The sequence below is a fragment of the Nothobranchius furzeri genome, chromosome 14, assembly GCF_043380555.1.
Source record: "Nothobranchius furzeri strain GRZ-AD chromosome 14, NfurGRZ-RIMD1, whole genome shotgun sequence".
Taxonomy (NCBI): Eukaryota; Metazoa; Chordata; class Actinopteri; order Cyprinodontiformes; family Nothobranchiidae; genus Nothobranchius; species Nothobranchius furzeri.
In genome coordinates this window covers 28,225,912-28,240,526 of record NC_091754.1, presented here as the reverse complement: position 1 = coordinate 28,240,526, position 14,615 = coordinate 28,225,912, and the positions used below count along the sequence as shown (strand labels likewise).

The 14,615-nt window shown below is 40.5% G+C and overlaps 1 protein-coding gene across 5 annotated transcripts in view; it reads right to left on the bottom strand.

The window, feature by feature from the left end:
- Positions 1-14,169, bottom strand: part of klf12b (Kruppel like factor 12b) — a 57,984-nt gene extending 43,815 nt beyond the window's left edge. For 2 of the 5 annotated variants that reach the window (XM_015965998.3, XM_015966001.3), the window contains exon 1: positions 13,646-13,783. The gene's annotated coding sequence lies outside the window, so the exon portion shown is untranslated. Of the gene's footprint in view, positions 1-8,274; positions 8,399-13,645; positions 13,784-14,033 lie in introns of those variants that run through there. The other 3 variants (XM_015966000.3, XM_070544472.1, XM_015965999.3) reach the window with 3 other exon arrangements.
- Positions 14,170-14,615: the final 446 nt, after the last annotated feature.

The following is a 14,615-nucleotide window of genomic DNA, read 5'->3' as shown; positions in this document are numbered from 1 at the left end:
TCTTGGACTTTTTTAGTCAGGCTCAGGAGAGCAGAATGTTGCTATGAACATAAGACTCACATGCAAAAGCTTGTAAAATAAAGAGAGGAAGAAAAGGACATAGAAAAGTTCCCTTTAGGGTCAAAAACCCCTTAAAGATGCACTCAGCTGATGCTTTTACCTCAAAACACTCTACCCATTTCCTCAGAGAATAAAACCATTCCACTGAGGAAAAATCACAACTTCCTACATGAACACAGCTATTAATAGAGAGAACATGCTTGTCATGAGTTGGATGATATAATCTCTGAAAGAAACCACAAAACTTCGGGGATTTGGAGGTCCTGACCGATATGAAGACCGATATCACAGAGTAAACACTTAAACGTGGTAATTAAAATATTTTAATTGAAAGTATAACCAAATCAAACAAAGATTTTTTAATTACCAAATAATTTTACATTTTTTTCCCACAATTTGATCCCCCTTCCTGTCATTAATCCAATATTTAAAAACAAGCAGCTATTGAATTTGAGCCTATTTATCTTCAGATCAGATTGATAAAGTAGACTCCAGTAGCATGTAGGAGGCAATTTGTAGCACAAATGTGGTAAAACATATTTTATACCAAAAAATACCACAAATAATATTTTTATTTTCCACAAATATTTATATAATAATTCTTCTTTAAATGGATTTGCATGACTTTGACTGCTACTGGTAACAAAATACGCCCTCGACCGGTTGCAGGAAGTGGAGTACTGGATGAGCCTTCTGGAATCACCCCTACAGCTAGTTGTGATGAGAATATTATTGACAAGACGTGTCAAAAAAGTGCCATGAAGAAAAAAGTAAGCCTTTTTTAGACCAAAGACAAGAGGAACGGGCCGAGACAGATCCCAAGATGGGACTGTCCAAGGCTGAAGGCAGAACAGCAAAAAATGAGTATTGATTTCATCGATCTGTGTGTCAGAATCCACATCAAGTTCCACCGTGAAGAAATCCAGCTTGAAGAAAACCTCAGACGACTGCACATTTGTGACACTGCTTAGAAGAGCTGAGAAAATGGAAAATATACACACATTTATGTATTTTTGTATGTAAAGTTGTGCTTCAAAAGTATCACCAAAGCCATTTTTATCACGCTTCCAGTTATGCATTCAGTGCACAACTGTTTTGGAACAATTTGCATCATATTCTGAGTTATTTGTAAAGCCAGTAATAATGGGGCCTGAAGAGTTTGGCAAGCATGCTGCTAAAGCTTCAGTTTATTTGAGCTGGAGTATTTCTGCGCTAAAAGTAGCACTGAGAGCAAAGTAAAATCCCTCGTAAGCGTTGGGACTGACTTTACCAGTTTCCTGATTACAACTCACTACCTCTATTATTATAGTCCTATCAATGTGATTTGTTTAATTATTGCTGGCAAAGAAGAGTTGAGTGAATAAAGCCTCCAAGGCCTTGGAAAACCGCAAAAATGACTTTTGTTATGATAGTTCTATTTTGAGCCAAAATCTTGTAGTAGAAACTAAAAATCTTCCCTTTCACATTACATATTTGATTGAAAAACTATCTTTTACTGAAATTTGCAGGAAATATTTGCACAGAATTTAATGAAACTCTGAGGAAGTTTTTGTTAAAACCGAATTTTTAAACATTTTATTTGGATGCATGGAGTTTTACAGACATTGAGATTAAATTTGGTGTGGCAGAAGCTACGTGCATGTAGCCTTGGTCTAGCAACACTACAATGGAACCTCGCAGCTCTGGCCAGTATTGTGGCTGACGAATTACAGCAGGTTCATTTAGAGAAACTATGTATTATTTTATGTGTTTTTAATGTTTTATGTAGTTCTTCTGCGATGTATGGTGAGCTGCCTCATTCAGTGATTCCCGTAGCTGCCCAATCACAACGATCTGTTTGTTTGGTGGACCAATCCCAGTACTCTATCAGCCCGGTGGGTGGGATGTTACTGCAGCTTAGTGAAACCAAGATGGCCACGGCTCCATAGCGTTCCAATCACAGCACTCTATTTGTGGGCGGGATGTTAGTGATACAAAGATGGCGATGGCTCGTTTGAAACGGCTTTGGCATCAACAATGAACTATTTACACTTAGACTTTTCTTTGGGTCAAGAGCAGATAGAGGTACTTAAGTTTATTTAGAAAAAGGATGCATTTGCACTGGGGCTGCACCAAACGATTATTTGCATAATCGATTAATCAGATGGTATCTTGACTCGATTAATCGATTAATCAGATTAAATGGGAAAATGTAAAAACTGCTAGCAAAACATTATTTCTCTCCTTCCATTACTTTAACAGAATATGCTTAGAAAACATTTCAATAGGGTGCAAAACAACATGTTACCACATAAATATATCCATAATTAAACTATGATCAGTAACATTTAATGTATTTCGTTAACACGTTCAGTAGTAAGCTACTGGAAATGCTAATAACATTTCATTTCTACAAATGTAATGGTGACATATCTATTATGTATGGGTTAGCAATAATCCAGATTAAATTATCTTCATAGATAGACGCATTTGTGAATTACATGCTACAATTGCTTGCCTTAATCCCGCAGCGGTGTTAAGCAGAGCAGAGTCGAAGCAGAAACCCGGCTGCAGCGGTTCTGCTCCATAGCACTGCAGACAGCTAATAAACAGGATGATGGGGACTTCTCTTCCACTTGTAGGGTTTACAGTAGATATTCTTAGTTTCACAACCGTCATGTTTTTTCAGAACCCACTTGATCATGAGTCTGCTACCAGCTAGCATTAGCTAATCTGCCTGTAGTTGCACTTTTGATCTCAAACTTTGGACAGTTTCTGCTTTTGTGTCTTTGCTGGTTTCTCTGTTTTCCTCCACAGCAGCTAGACCAGTGAAAATCATCTTCCTCACACAATAACAAGCAATTTACCTTTGTTCAATAAAGTTCTAGGGAAATAAAGTAACTTGAAAAGATGTTGCACGAGTGCTACGTCTAAAAACAGTTAATTGTTTTATAGTTTTTTTCATCGCACAGGCAACACGTGTCTCTCATTGTGATCTGGCTCTGTCTGCTCTGCTGCCGCATACAGATGAGCTGCGTGCATTGACTGTTACATAAAGGTTGCACGACACAACGAATCAATGACAAAATGCATTGCCAACGCATTTCTTCTTCAATTTTTATCGACTTTAACGATTTGTTGTTGCAGTCCAAATTTACAACTTCTTTTACGGAGTATGGCGGACCCGTAGCGGTGAGTATGTCACGCTGTTTGTTATCCAATAGTATGAGACAGTTTGAAAGACAACTGTAGATTATGGTGCGGTATGGGGGCCGAAATTAAGACTACTGCCCAGCAGCAGGAGGCTATATAGTAAACTACCGACCTGATTAATGTTAAGCTGGCACCAGTAACTGAGAGGCTTGCACTGCTTACTGAGGAATAGCACCTTTACCGGCGTTACTACTAGATACGCTAGGGACTAGCATACCTCGGTTGGTCATTGACTGGTTCACACACTCCCTCTGCTGTCTATTAGCATGGGTAGGTTAGCGTTAGCCTGGACGGGCTGGTGTTAGCATTGGAGGGGCTAGCCATTAGCGTACCTAGGCTGGCCACTAGCTGGATTTCCTACCCCCTTGACGGACCATTAGCATGGATAGGCTGGCGTTAGCATTGGAGAGGCTAGTCATTAGCGTGCCTAGGCTGGCCACTAGCTGACTAGTGACTCTCCGAGACATGCTAATGGCAGCCCAATACAGACGGTCACTTTAAAACTAGCACTAAAGGAGGCAGAAGTTATGCTTGGAAGTTATAGGTCTTTTTTTTTATTTTGCGTAAAACATCTGGTCTTTTTTTAAACTGTTACTTCTAGAAAAATCATCTTGCTTCTTCTAAACAGATCTGATGTAAAGCTGAATAAAGGGCCGATGCAATTTTAATGATGATGATTATGATGAAAAACAATGAAATGTGCACATTTCTTACAAGTCATCTTATTTACAGTATGCAAATTCATCTAAACTCTTACTTTCTGTATTACTCATATTGTAGAAACATACATCTGTGTACAGAAAGAACTTTAATCATATGACTTGTGTAGTTCTGAGAAATGCACAAAAGTATGTGTAAAGTGAAAAAAGCATGAGTGTTTTGTGAAGGAAGTTAGAACAAAAAAAAAAAAACCAGAAGATTGCCTTTTTTTGCTCTCATGAACTGAACTCAGCACCTAAGAGGAAATGCAGCTATGCATGTAGAGCTGATTCTCATGGCTATGTGCAGACACCACAACACACACACACCCAAGACACACTTGCACAACAGCAAGGCCCACGGAAGTTCCCATATTTTGTGGTGGATTGCCCTTGGGTCCTTGCTATTTCTGCCTAGCAGGGGGATCCTGTGTCAGTAATCCTGTCAGGATGAGGGGGATGAGGTCGCCGGATGCAGCTCAAGTCCACCGCCTTCATCACAGCACACACACATGGACATCAAAGTTACATGTTTATAGCTGAAGCAATTAAAATACTCTAAGAATGACCAATACAAAAGGAAAACCGACACTGTTTGACAAACTTTGATCATTAGTAAAATATTGTTTTCACATTAAATTGAAAGCAGCTGAAAATTGAGCAAAAAAATTGCTTTTGGGGGTTATTAGCTTCACTAAAAGATCTTTTTTCAACACGACAAATTGGAAATCTTTGGTATAGCATGAGAAAAATGTTTTCTGTGCTTTTCTGTCATTGTGAAAGGTCCCCACCTCCACCATTACCACCTCCTGTGTCTTGTGAAACTGTGGGAAATGAAGAAGCTGTTTATTCTGAGAGGAAACACTCAAAGCGAAAAGAAGACTAGGTCACTGTCTGGTTTGCCTGTCTCCGTCTGAGTGTCAAATGCACTTCTTACAAAGCTGACTTCCTGAGCTGAAGCTCTGTTCTACAATTTGGCTAAAACACACACACACACACACAAACCTTGTGACCTCTGCCTGCACCCACGACGAACCATATTTATCCAAGATACAGAGACAGACTCGCACATACAAACAACATCTCTTTCAGCGTTGCAGCTCTGCCCATGAAATAAGAAATATGGATGCCCATTCAACACAAACAGCCACCCACACACACCTACAAAGCTCATACACATGCAAACTATGCCAGAAAGTACACACACACACTCGCGCGCGCACACACACACACACACACACACACACACACACACACACACACACACTCCTCCACAGGGCTCCAGAGAGAGGTAAACAGAAGAGTCTGACATCCTCTTGCATCATGTGCCTCAAATGCAGCAGAGAGACAGCTAAACAAGCTGTGACTGTGACAGCTCTAAAGTGAGGTTGCATTACTCAAGCGAGCATCGGCTTCCAAGTCAAAGCAATTTGTGACACAGTTATGGACAATTTGTGGTCATTTGACAACAATTTTGATGTAATAACAAAGAATAAGTCAAATACTTAGCATGAGAAAGCCTCGATCAGATGAAGAGAGGCTTCACAAAAACGCCTTCATGCTTCATCATAATCCAGTGACCTCAGGAACACGAACACACACACACACACACTTCAGCCATGTGAGTGAGTCGCTAATGCTAGCAGTTAGCTTCTGCTGATTGCTAAAATGACAACAGCCTTCCTTGTCGTGAGTCAGTATGGGTGAGTCCGTGAATGCTAAGTGACAGTGTGATATTCAGGTAGATCTGTCAGCCTTTACTAATGTTAGAGTTTCACTGTCCCTTTTCTATTAGAAGCTAATGCAGGAGATAGGTGTAGGAGACTATTTTCATCTTCAGTCTGGATATAAAACTAAAAGTGGCTTTTTTCCCCTCCACCTGAACCAATCCTCATGTAACCCTCTTATCTCTATTAAGGTAGCGTGACTCAGGGTTGCGAATGACCACAGTCACCAATTCTTGTCATGTGTCTTGCCCATGTATGTCTGATCTCTGAATTGTGTGTACTGAAACTCTAATTTCCCTCTGGGATTAATAAAGTATCTTTGATTGATTGGTTGATTGATTGATTGATTGATTGATTGATTGATTGATTGATTGATTGATTGATTGATTGATTGATTGATTGATTGATTGATTGATTGATTGATTGATTGGTTGATTGATTGAAAGAGTTATTTAAAAATGTTTTTTTAGTGAACCGCACTTTTAAGATTTTGACTCAGTTGCCACAACCATACTATAAAAACACAAATATTTCTACAAAATTGCAGGGTTTTTTTTTACAGATTATGATCTAAAAATAGGTGTCATGATCCCTAAGAGCAATGCCCATTGCCCAACCCCTACTTTTAGCACTTTGCTGACTCAGCGGACAACCCTTTGAAACTCACAAATAGTAATCATTGGTAATCACATCTTTAACTGGAGTTAATCTAGTTCAAGCTGGCCACCACAGCGATAGCAGCAGAGAGTCATTAGCAACACGCACCAAATGCTAAAGGATCTGTGCAACACGTGAACACATGAATAGAGTTGGATAAAAAACATGTGAACCTCCAGGATTCCTCAACGTATCATGTTTGATGCAAACTTCTGGCTTAAAAAGTGGCGAGTGACCCCTTCAAGGAATCCTGTGTCTTTGTTTCTAATGAAGTTTTCAGACCACTGAGGCAAACTGTGCATAAGAGATAGAGGGTAACAGATTAAGTTTTAGTGGATCAATGACAAACGCACTCAATGACTTTGTACCAGTCTTTTATTTACTCTCAGTTCACAGGTCCTTTTGTGGAGGTGGCCATACTGCAGAACTTAAATCACCTGAAACAAAAAGAGTTGCACCGTTCCATAGTTGTACACAAAACTGACCAAATATATGTGAGTTATTTACTGGTTGTAATAAAAAATAGAGAAACATCAGCTCTTGAATGCCTTTGTGAACAGAAAACCCATCATTAGAGCATGCTGTCCAACTTGCATCGTTTTCCACCACCACTACACACTATGCCCTCCCCATCAGGGCAGCATGCTCTTGCCCTAATGGGGAGTTCTTTGAGTATGTTTCTGTCTCTTTATTCCCTAAGGCTCTGACGGGGTATGTCTGTGCTCTTATGTCCCATCATTTTTGCCTGGATGCAGTTCCCCCTCCCCCTAACATATGTACTCTGTCTGTACAGTACTCACAATACCTGGTCATCTGCATGCATCACAGCATGTGTGTGCACTCTCAAAGATCGACCTAGATGTTCTACGTTGACTGTACAATGCAAGCATGCACAGACACTAATACACTGACTCGTCGACAGTGTCCCCCTATGAATAACTTGCAGATAAACAATCAGACACTTATTTTTTCTTACCTTTTGGTTTTATTTGTTTTTTCCTTTATAATGCACACAGTTGTGGCATGCAGGCAAGGTGAGCACATAATCATTTTAGTAGGTTTAATAGTAGGGATGTTAGAAAATATCAACATGGCAATTAATCGTGATTTTTTTCCCAGCAATATTATATCGATATTCAAAAGCTGTGTATCGAAAACATTGATGTGGCAATATATTGTGTTTTTGTCCAGCAATATTCTATTGATATTCAAAAGCTGTGTATCTAATTTTTGGAAGAAATTACATGCAAACATTTGTGTATTTTCTTTTCTTTTGGTACAATTCAAACGCCGACCACTAGTTTGCAGCATGTGCGATGGGTTTTGTTTTCATCACTGAAATGTAAATCCCTCTTGTTACGGTTCAGATACCTCATGTTAAACATGTTAAGCATCAGTTTGGACTGTTTATTGAAATTTCCTTTAATTAAATTCTGTCTAAAAATCGCTAATATCATCTAAATGTATCGCAACATATTGTGACGTATTGCAACGTCTACCCTGTATCGTGATACATATCGTATCACTATAATTTCACCAATACACATCCCTATTTAATAGCCCAGCAGAGTTCACTAAATGTGGCATCATGAAGAGCACACTCTTACAATCTAACCCTACTTTGTGCTGACACAACCAAATCCATTCCAACAAGTTTCACATGGTAATGGACAATAATGGACCAACCAAAACATTCCAACACACTGACACTTATTACATCAAACGTGTGCAGTTATTTTCACTCACTGAGTTTTTCCCTTTGGTTTGATCCATCCCAGCTCTCCAAAGCCACTCGATAAAAACTAGCAGCTGCGTTTGCCTCCATTACTCATCTATTCACGCCTTCACTTCGATTATTTTTCTCCCTTTTTGCACTGTAATATTGACACCTGTTTGAAGCGGGTAAACAGTAGAGAATATGGCTTACAGTAAGTACTTACATTTGACTGTTCTGGAGTCAAAGAGTGCCACAGCCTCCCGAATTCTCCAAACAGCTGACCTACAGTAGCCTACAACTTGAAACAAAGTTTATATCCGTGCTTCATCGTTTCGCAGGTCTGCAAAAGCCATCTGCGCTGAGCTTTAAGAAGAGAGGCTCCCAGAACATTCTGCAAAGAGCGACTGCTTCTCAAAAAAGAACAGCACAGGGATGATCCAAAACACTCTGGAAATGCTGACTTCAGATGCTCCTCCATCCCTTCTCCTTGGCTTCTTTTCTCCTTCCGTCTGTCAGCCAACCATATTTGGCTAAAGTAAACTGCGCGCTCAGTAGAGAGAGGAAACGTCATCAGAGATAGAAAGCCCTTCCGTTGGCATACCTTTCCATCCTAGCCATGGAAACATGTCAAGAAACTTTAAATCAGAGTCTGGGGGCAAGCTCTCTGCAAAGTGAGTCACTTCCTGTTAGAACTGAGTGTTCAACTCTGGGGACGGCGTGGTTCTTTGAAACAGCAAGAAGAAAAGAATCAAGGTGCTGCTAGGAAGTCATAGAATGATCGATAGATAGATCGATAGTTTGATAGATAGATTTATGTGAGTTTTAATTAGAACCATCCAGTAGAAAAATCTAAAAATAGGCTGTCTGTGATCCTCTTGTCAGATCGTCAGTCTTTTTTTGTTTTATTCCACTATTTTTTCCATCAGTTGTGGAATCTGTTGCACAACACTCTCTGTGCTCTGTGTCTCTTCCTCCCAGTCATTAAACACACATGCTCCAGAGCTCTGTGTACAGCCTTAACTCAATTTGGTAAACAAACGCGGGCTGGGGCACGGGTCAAAGGTTGAATCCACAAGAGAAAACGCAAAGCCAGGGAGCACTTTGTCATCTTTTGACATGATGAAATAAATGTCCAGAGACCTCGGCTTACAGGCGTCACCTTTAGATATCGTTAGTCTTACATCACTCGCAGAAAACTTAAACAATGAGCATTTAATGGGTTATATCTCAAAACCAAAGAACATCTTCCATCATATGATGTCATCTTTTAAACTAAATTAAGAATACACTCACTGTGCATTTATGTGCTGAGGGTACCCATCAGATTTAAATCCCCCTGTCTTCTTTGGCCTTGGCTTATAGATAGGCACCCATATGGATTCAGCCAGATATTGTAGTACACTGCAGTTTATCTGCAATCAATGCTGATACACTCCATAACACCCACTTGGATCAATGAGCAGTCACTCAATATGCCAGCAGTTAACCCAGCTGATTAGGGCTAATGCAGGGAATTTCATCTCCACGAATAGGAACCGGGAACGAACAAACCAAAGCACGAGCTTTTCTTCCTTGAAAGATTCAATCTGTCAACAAGAGCTTAACTTGTGTGTCGTGACTCACGGCCAACAGAGGAGGTCTTCACCGGAGGGATCTCTCCGAGCAATTAAATGTCCAAGGCAGAGCGCCGGTGATTGACAGATAGACTCCATATGTTAGTGACTGACTTTTTAATTGAGTCCCTCCCTCCCACCACCCCCACACTAACACACACTCAGAAACACACACCTGTATGGATCACAACGATAAGCTCTTGGACCCTGTCTAAGGATGGGGGATGAGCTACCAGCGGCTAGAAGCAGCTGTGGCGAAAACAACAAGATATGTGAGGCATCCTGTTGTTAACAAAAATAAAGCATACTCTATAAATAAAGTAATAGTGTTTATCTCTTTAAAAATGCAGGAATCTGCATGTTTTTAATGCTTATGATTGAAACTGTTATTGGTATGTTGTAACACCTGATTCTCTTGTAAGCAGTCTATAAACAGGGTTCCTATAAGGAATTAGTGGACATGTTTTGGGTTTATGGTACTATTCCAAACATAATTACATCAATAAATGCATACAGTTTTGGGGAGAATACTTAGTAAATGTATTTAGTTACATGATTCTGAATACCTGCTTTAAAATGTGTTTGCTTAATTCTAGTACTGCATGCTAAATACTAAGTACTAAGTAAATACTAATACTAAATAAATACTCTCCCTTAAAAACAGTATTTAAGTCTATTAAATGCACTGGTAGCTTCTCCTGCAGAAAGAGGGCATATTTCTGTCTCTGTAATAAAGTGAAAAAGAGCTTGAACTAGCACAGCATTACTGTTTGTAATACTGGAACCAAAGCAGCCTGAAGGACTGATGTCAGGCCAATCACAGCTCTCTATCTGTTTGGTGGGCAGGATGTTTGCATCTTCTTCAACAGCCTATGGCGGACTGCCCTGTGGGCTGTGACTGACATCTGTAGCGGCCCAATCACAGCGCTCTGTTTGGTGGACGGAATGTTACTGAAAAAACAAATATGGTGGTGGCTAGAAACGGCTTTGGTATCAACTTTGGACAATTTTGACTTGGGTTTTGCTTTGAGACAAGAGCAGATAGAGGTACTTAAGTTCTTTATTTCGAAAAAAGATGTATTTGATCTTCTTCAACAGCGTATGGTGGACTGCCTCATTGACTGACATCCATAGTGGTGAGTATGCCACGTTTGTTATCCAATAGCAAGTGGAGACAGTTTATAAGACAACATGGATCCCAACCCACAACTGAGAGCCGTCAATGAATCGTGGTCAAACTATATATTTACATCTATTGGATCGCTTGCCAGGAAAGGAAAACACAATGGTATTACAAAAGTAACTATTGTAAATTCCATATTTAAAAATAGTAACTGTACACCAGAATACAGTTACTCATAATTAGTATTCTAAATTCAGCAGTACATCTATACGATTACTCCTCAACACTGATTACATAATACACAAAGTATAGCAATCATGTAAGGATTTACACAACTGGTTTACTAATATTTGTTACTGACTCATAGGAAACTGTGTTCTCACAAGTTTATTCACTATGAACAAGATAATACTGACTTCACACCAACAGTATCTGAGATGTGGATGGTCAAACCATCACATCACCTAACCTCAAATTTACACTGTACACCATTCAGTTCTGTGACTACCACTGCTGTGGGTTCAAAGATTAAGAGCTAAATTAAACGAGAACAAAATCGAGGATAACTAGAGCCCAAATCCTTTAGGTTGCACTGACCTTACTCCTTGGCAAGCAAATAAAAATCTAATAAAGTTTACATTGTTAATAGATCCTTCAGTTTTACTGTTGGCCCTAGTAGCTACTTGAGTCTTTAAATTTTCATGAAAATGGTTTACTTCTCATCAAGAAGCTCATTATTCAAGCATAAAAGTGTGAAGTACCAAGCAGTGTCTACAGTTTTAACGCTTCATAAGCTGCCTTTTTCTGTTTGAAATGAAATGTCTTATAAGAAAATATAGAAAATATAGAAGTGCAGTATATATGGACAATAATTCAATACTTCATCAATACTTCAATATATCAATATATCTATCGATAGACATGTGGTGCGATAGAAAAAAAATGAGTCGATAAAACTTTTATTAAAAAGTTTCTTTGTTCATTGTAATCTTTTTTCATTATAACCTATTAGGTAGCAGCATACTAGACTCACTACTTATTCCTAACCAATCAAAACCAGACTCTGGCATGCTATGTCACAAGGCCCAACCCTCTCAAGCAAAAACAGAGCATGAGGCAGCAAGATGTCGCAGCGAGAAGAGGCGGGGAAAAATAAAAATACCAAAAATAAAATGGCCAGACCTACACGTAAAATATATTTTTTACAATGTTTTAAGCATTCTTCAATAATTATCGATATAGTTCAAAATTAAAAATATTGTGAATATATATATATATAGGGTTTTTTTCCCTATATTTTGTCCCTGTAATTTTTTTGTTTTCACCACAAAAGTGATAGACATCAAGTCATAAAAATACTAACAGAAAACTTTGACTAATTCAAGCCTCCTTCAAATATTTGAGTGGCCTACCAAAACACTCTCCTCTGTGCTCATGCGGAGTATGAAGTTACACATCTCATAATACTAATTCCTGCGCTAGTTAAAGTCCTCTTTGTGAATGAATTTAAGCAAGACTTTAGACAGGCACTAATCTACCTCAGTGAACACCCAAACACAGCAGGGGGTCCCTTCTATTCACACATACACACACATAGCCCACCCTTTAAGGACATGTAGAAGTATTGTTTTCTGTTTTCATCAGGTTGTTTTCTTTGGGCTTGAGAACAGATTGGGAATGTTTTAGGGCACTCGATGGAAGCAGACAAAAGGTACTACTGAGTACACGTAGCCCAACTAAAAGTATACATAGAAGTACACAGTGTATTGATTAATTGACTTACCGTGGGTGCAACCACAGTTAAACACAAACACCCCACAGCTGACACGCAGATAAAGAGAAGTCATAAGAGTCAAGTCACAGAGGTCGCAGCTTAGTTTCCACATCAAACCCAGGAGCAGAGGCCAGTCTCACCCCCTCTACCTCCCACTTTCCTCTCGCTGACCCTCCCACTCTTTCTTCTAACCACCCACCCTCTTCACACAAACACACACAACTCACACTCTCCTCCTCCTCCACCCAGACTGGATGTACGAATGCCTTTGCTGTCAGCTCTGCCCTGGACCCCTGTAATTGAAAATAACAGCCAAGGGCCAGCGCCTACCCCCACCCCCCAGCCGCTCTCCCCTGCCTGGTGGCTCTCTGCTTTGATGACAGCCACCCATCAATACCAATGACCATTACCCTGCAAGTGAGAGTGCTGCCGATGACATTCAAGACACCACCCGTGCAACACACACACACACAGTGTCCTTCCTCTGCCACCCGAGCCTCCTAATGTTTAACCCGTTGCTAACTGACCCGTCTCTTTATGTCAAAGCTGCGGCAAGCAAACAAGCCGGTCTCTCTCACACCACAAGGTTACTTAAACACACACACACACACACACACACACACACACACACACACTTTTAAAGACATGTACAGAAGTCTGACACGCTGCAAACTTTCCATTCCTCTGAGTTTTGTGCCGGTGCTGTCTCATCTTCATGTGCCGGATGAGGACTCTGTCAGTGTTACTGTACAACACCTCTTCACTGATCAGCTGATTTGTTTTGAAGTTTGTTTGTTTGTTTGTTTTTACTTCTGAGAAGCAGGAGATTTACAGTCCCTCAGCTCCTGGCTGCCTCTGAAATGAGAATAGGTGGTTTCATGTCCAGTGACCATCACTCGGGGTCTCTTGGTGGCTTCCCCTCCCCTCACAGACACCAAACACAATGTGATGGGTGATCTGAGGTGTCATCTGCTCTGACAGCGCAATGACAGCTGAATGAGTCGCACAGAAAGCAAAACAACGTGACAAATGAAGCTCGCACAGCGGAACCAAGCACAGGAACAGGACAAAAAAATGCACAGACCTTGTTGTCAAAAGCTGCGGAGCCGTGGAGACTGTTCTCCTTCCTACAGTCCTCTCTGTCTCGTCTCCTCCTCTCCCTCTTCTCTCACTCTGCTTGAATGTACGAGTATCTCTCTCTCTCTCTCTCTCTCTCTCTCTCTCTCTCTCTCTCTCTCTCTCTCTCTCTCTCTCTCTCTGTGTGTGTGTGTGTGTGTGTGTGTGTGTGTGTGTGTGTGTGTGTGTGTGTGTGTGTGTGTGTGTGTGTGTGTATGGGTGCGATAATGTGTGAGTGTGTGTGTGTGTGTGAGTGTTTGCTCCCTCCCCTTCTGCCTCTCAGCTGCTCAGCTCAGGCAGTTCTCAGGAAATGAATGGGAGCGCACAGAGAACTGTTGTACTTGCAAATGACTTACCCCGAGTCACATGATCCGCTAAATGTAGGGTGGGCCGGTGGGTGGAGGCTTCATAAGCAGAAAAAAGGGGGAAGACAATATACTCTAAGCTTTAACAGCATGCATCGAATTACACGGGGGCCCCACCGGGGAGGTTTCCGACGCGTCCGTTCCCAACCAGTCCGAGATCCCTCTGCGCGCGCCACTCACGGAGCGCAGCGGCGCGCCCCCCGGGCTGGTGTGTATGTGTGTGTGTGTGGGGGGGGGGGAAGGGGGGGGGTGTCACCACCAGCACCTCACAGTTTAAAGGGAAACGGAAAGGAAGTGGGCCACAAAATTATTCAATTTGTGTCGATTTTTGTATTTATTTATTTATTTATTTATTTATTTGACAAGGATTATTTTTCATTTAGGCCAATCACTGACATCACTGCAAATAAAAATAGTAAAAAAAAAAAAAGTTTGATCATGTTTTGTTTCTTCATTTGGGCATTTACTGCCTGGAAAAACATTTAGACATTTAGAAAAATGTAATGTATTTGACTGTTTTGGTCCTTAAACATGACATCATCACACAGTTACATTCATGATGAAAACCTCCCG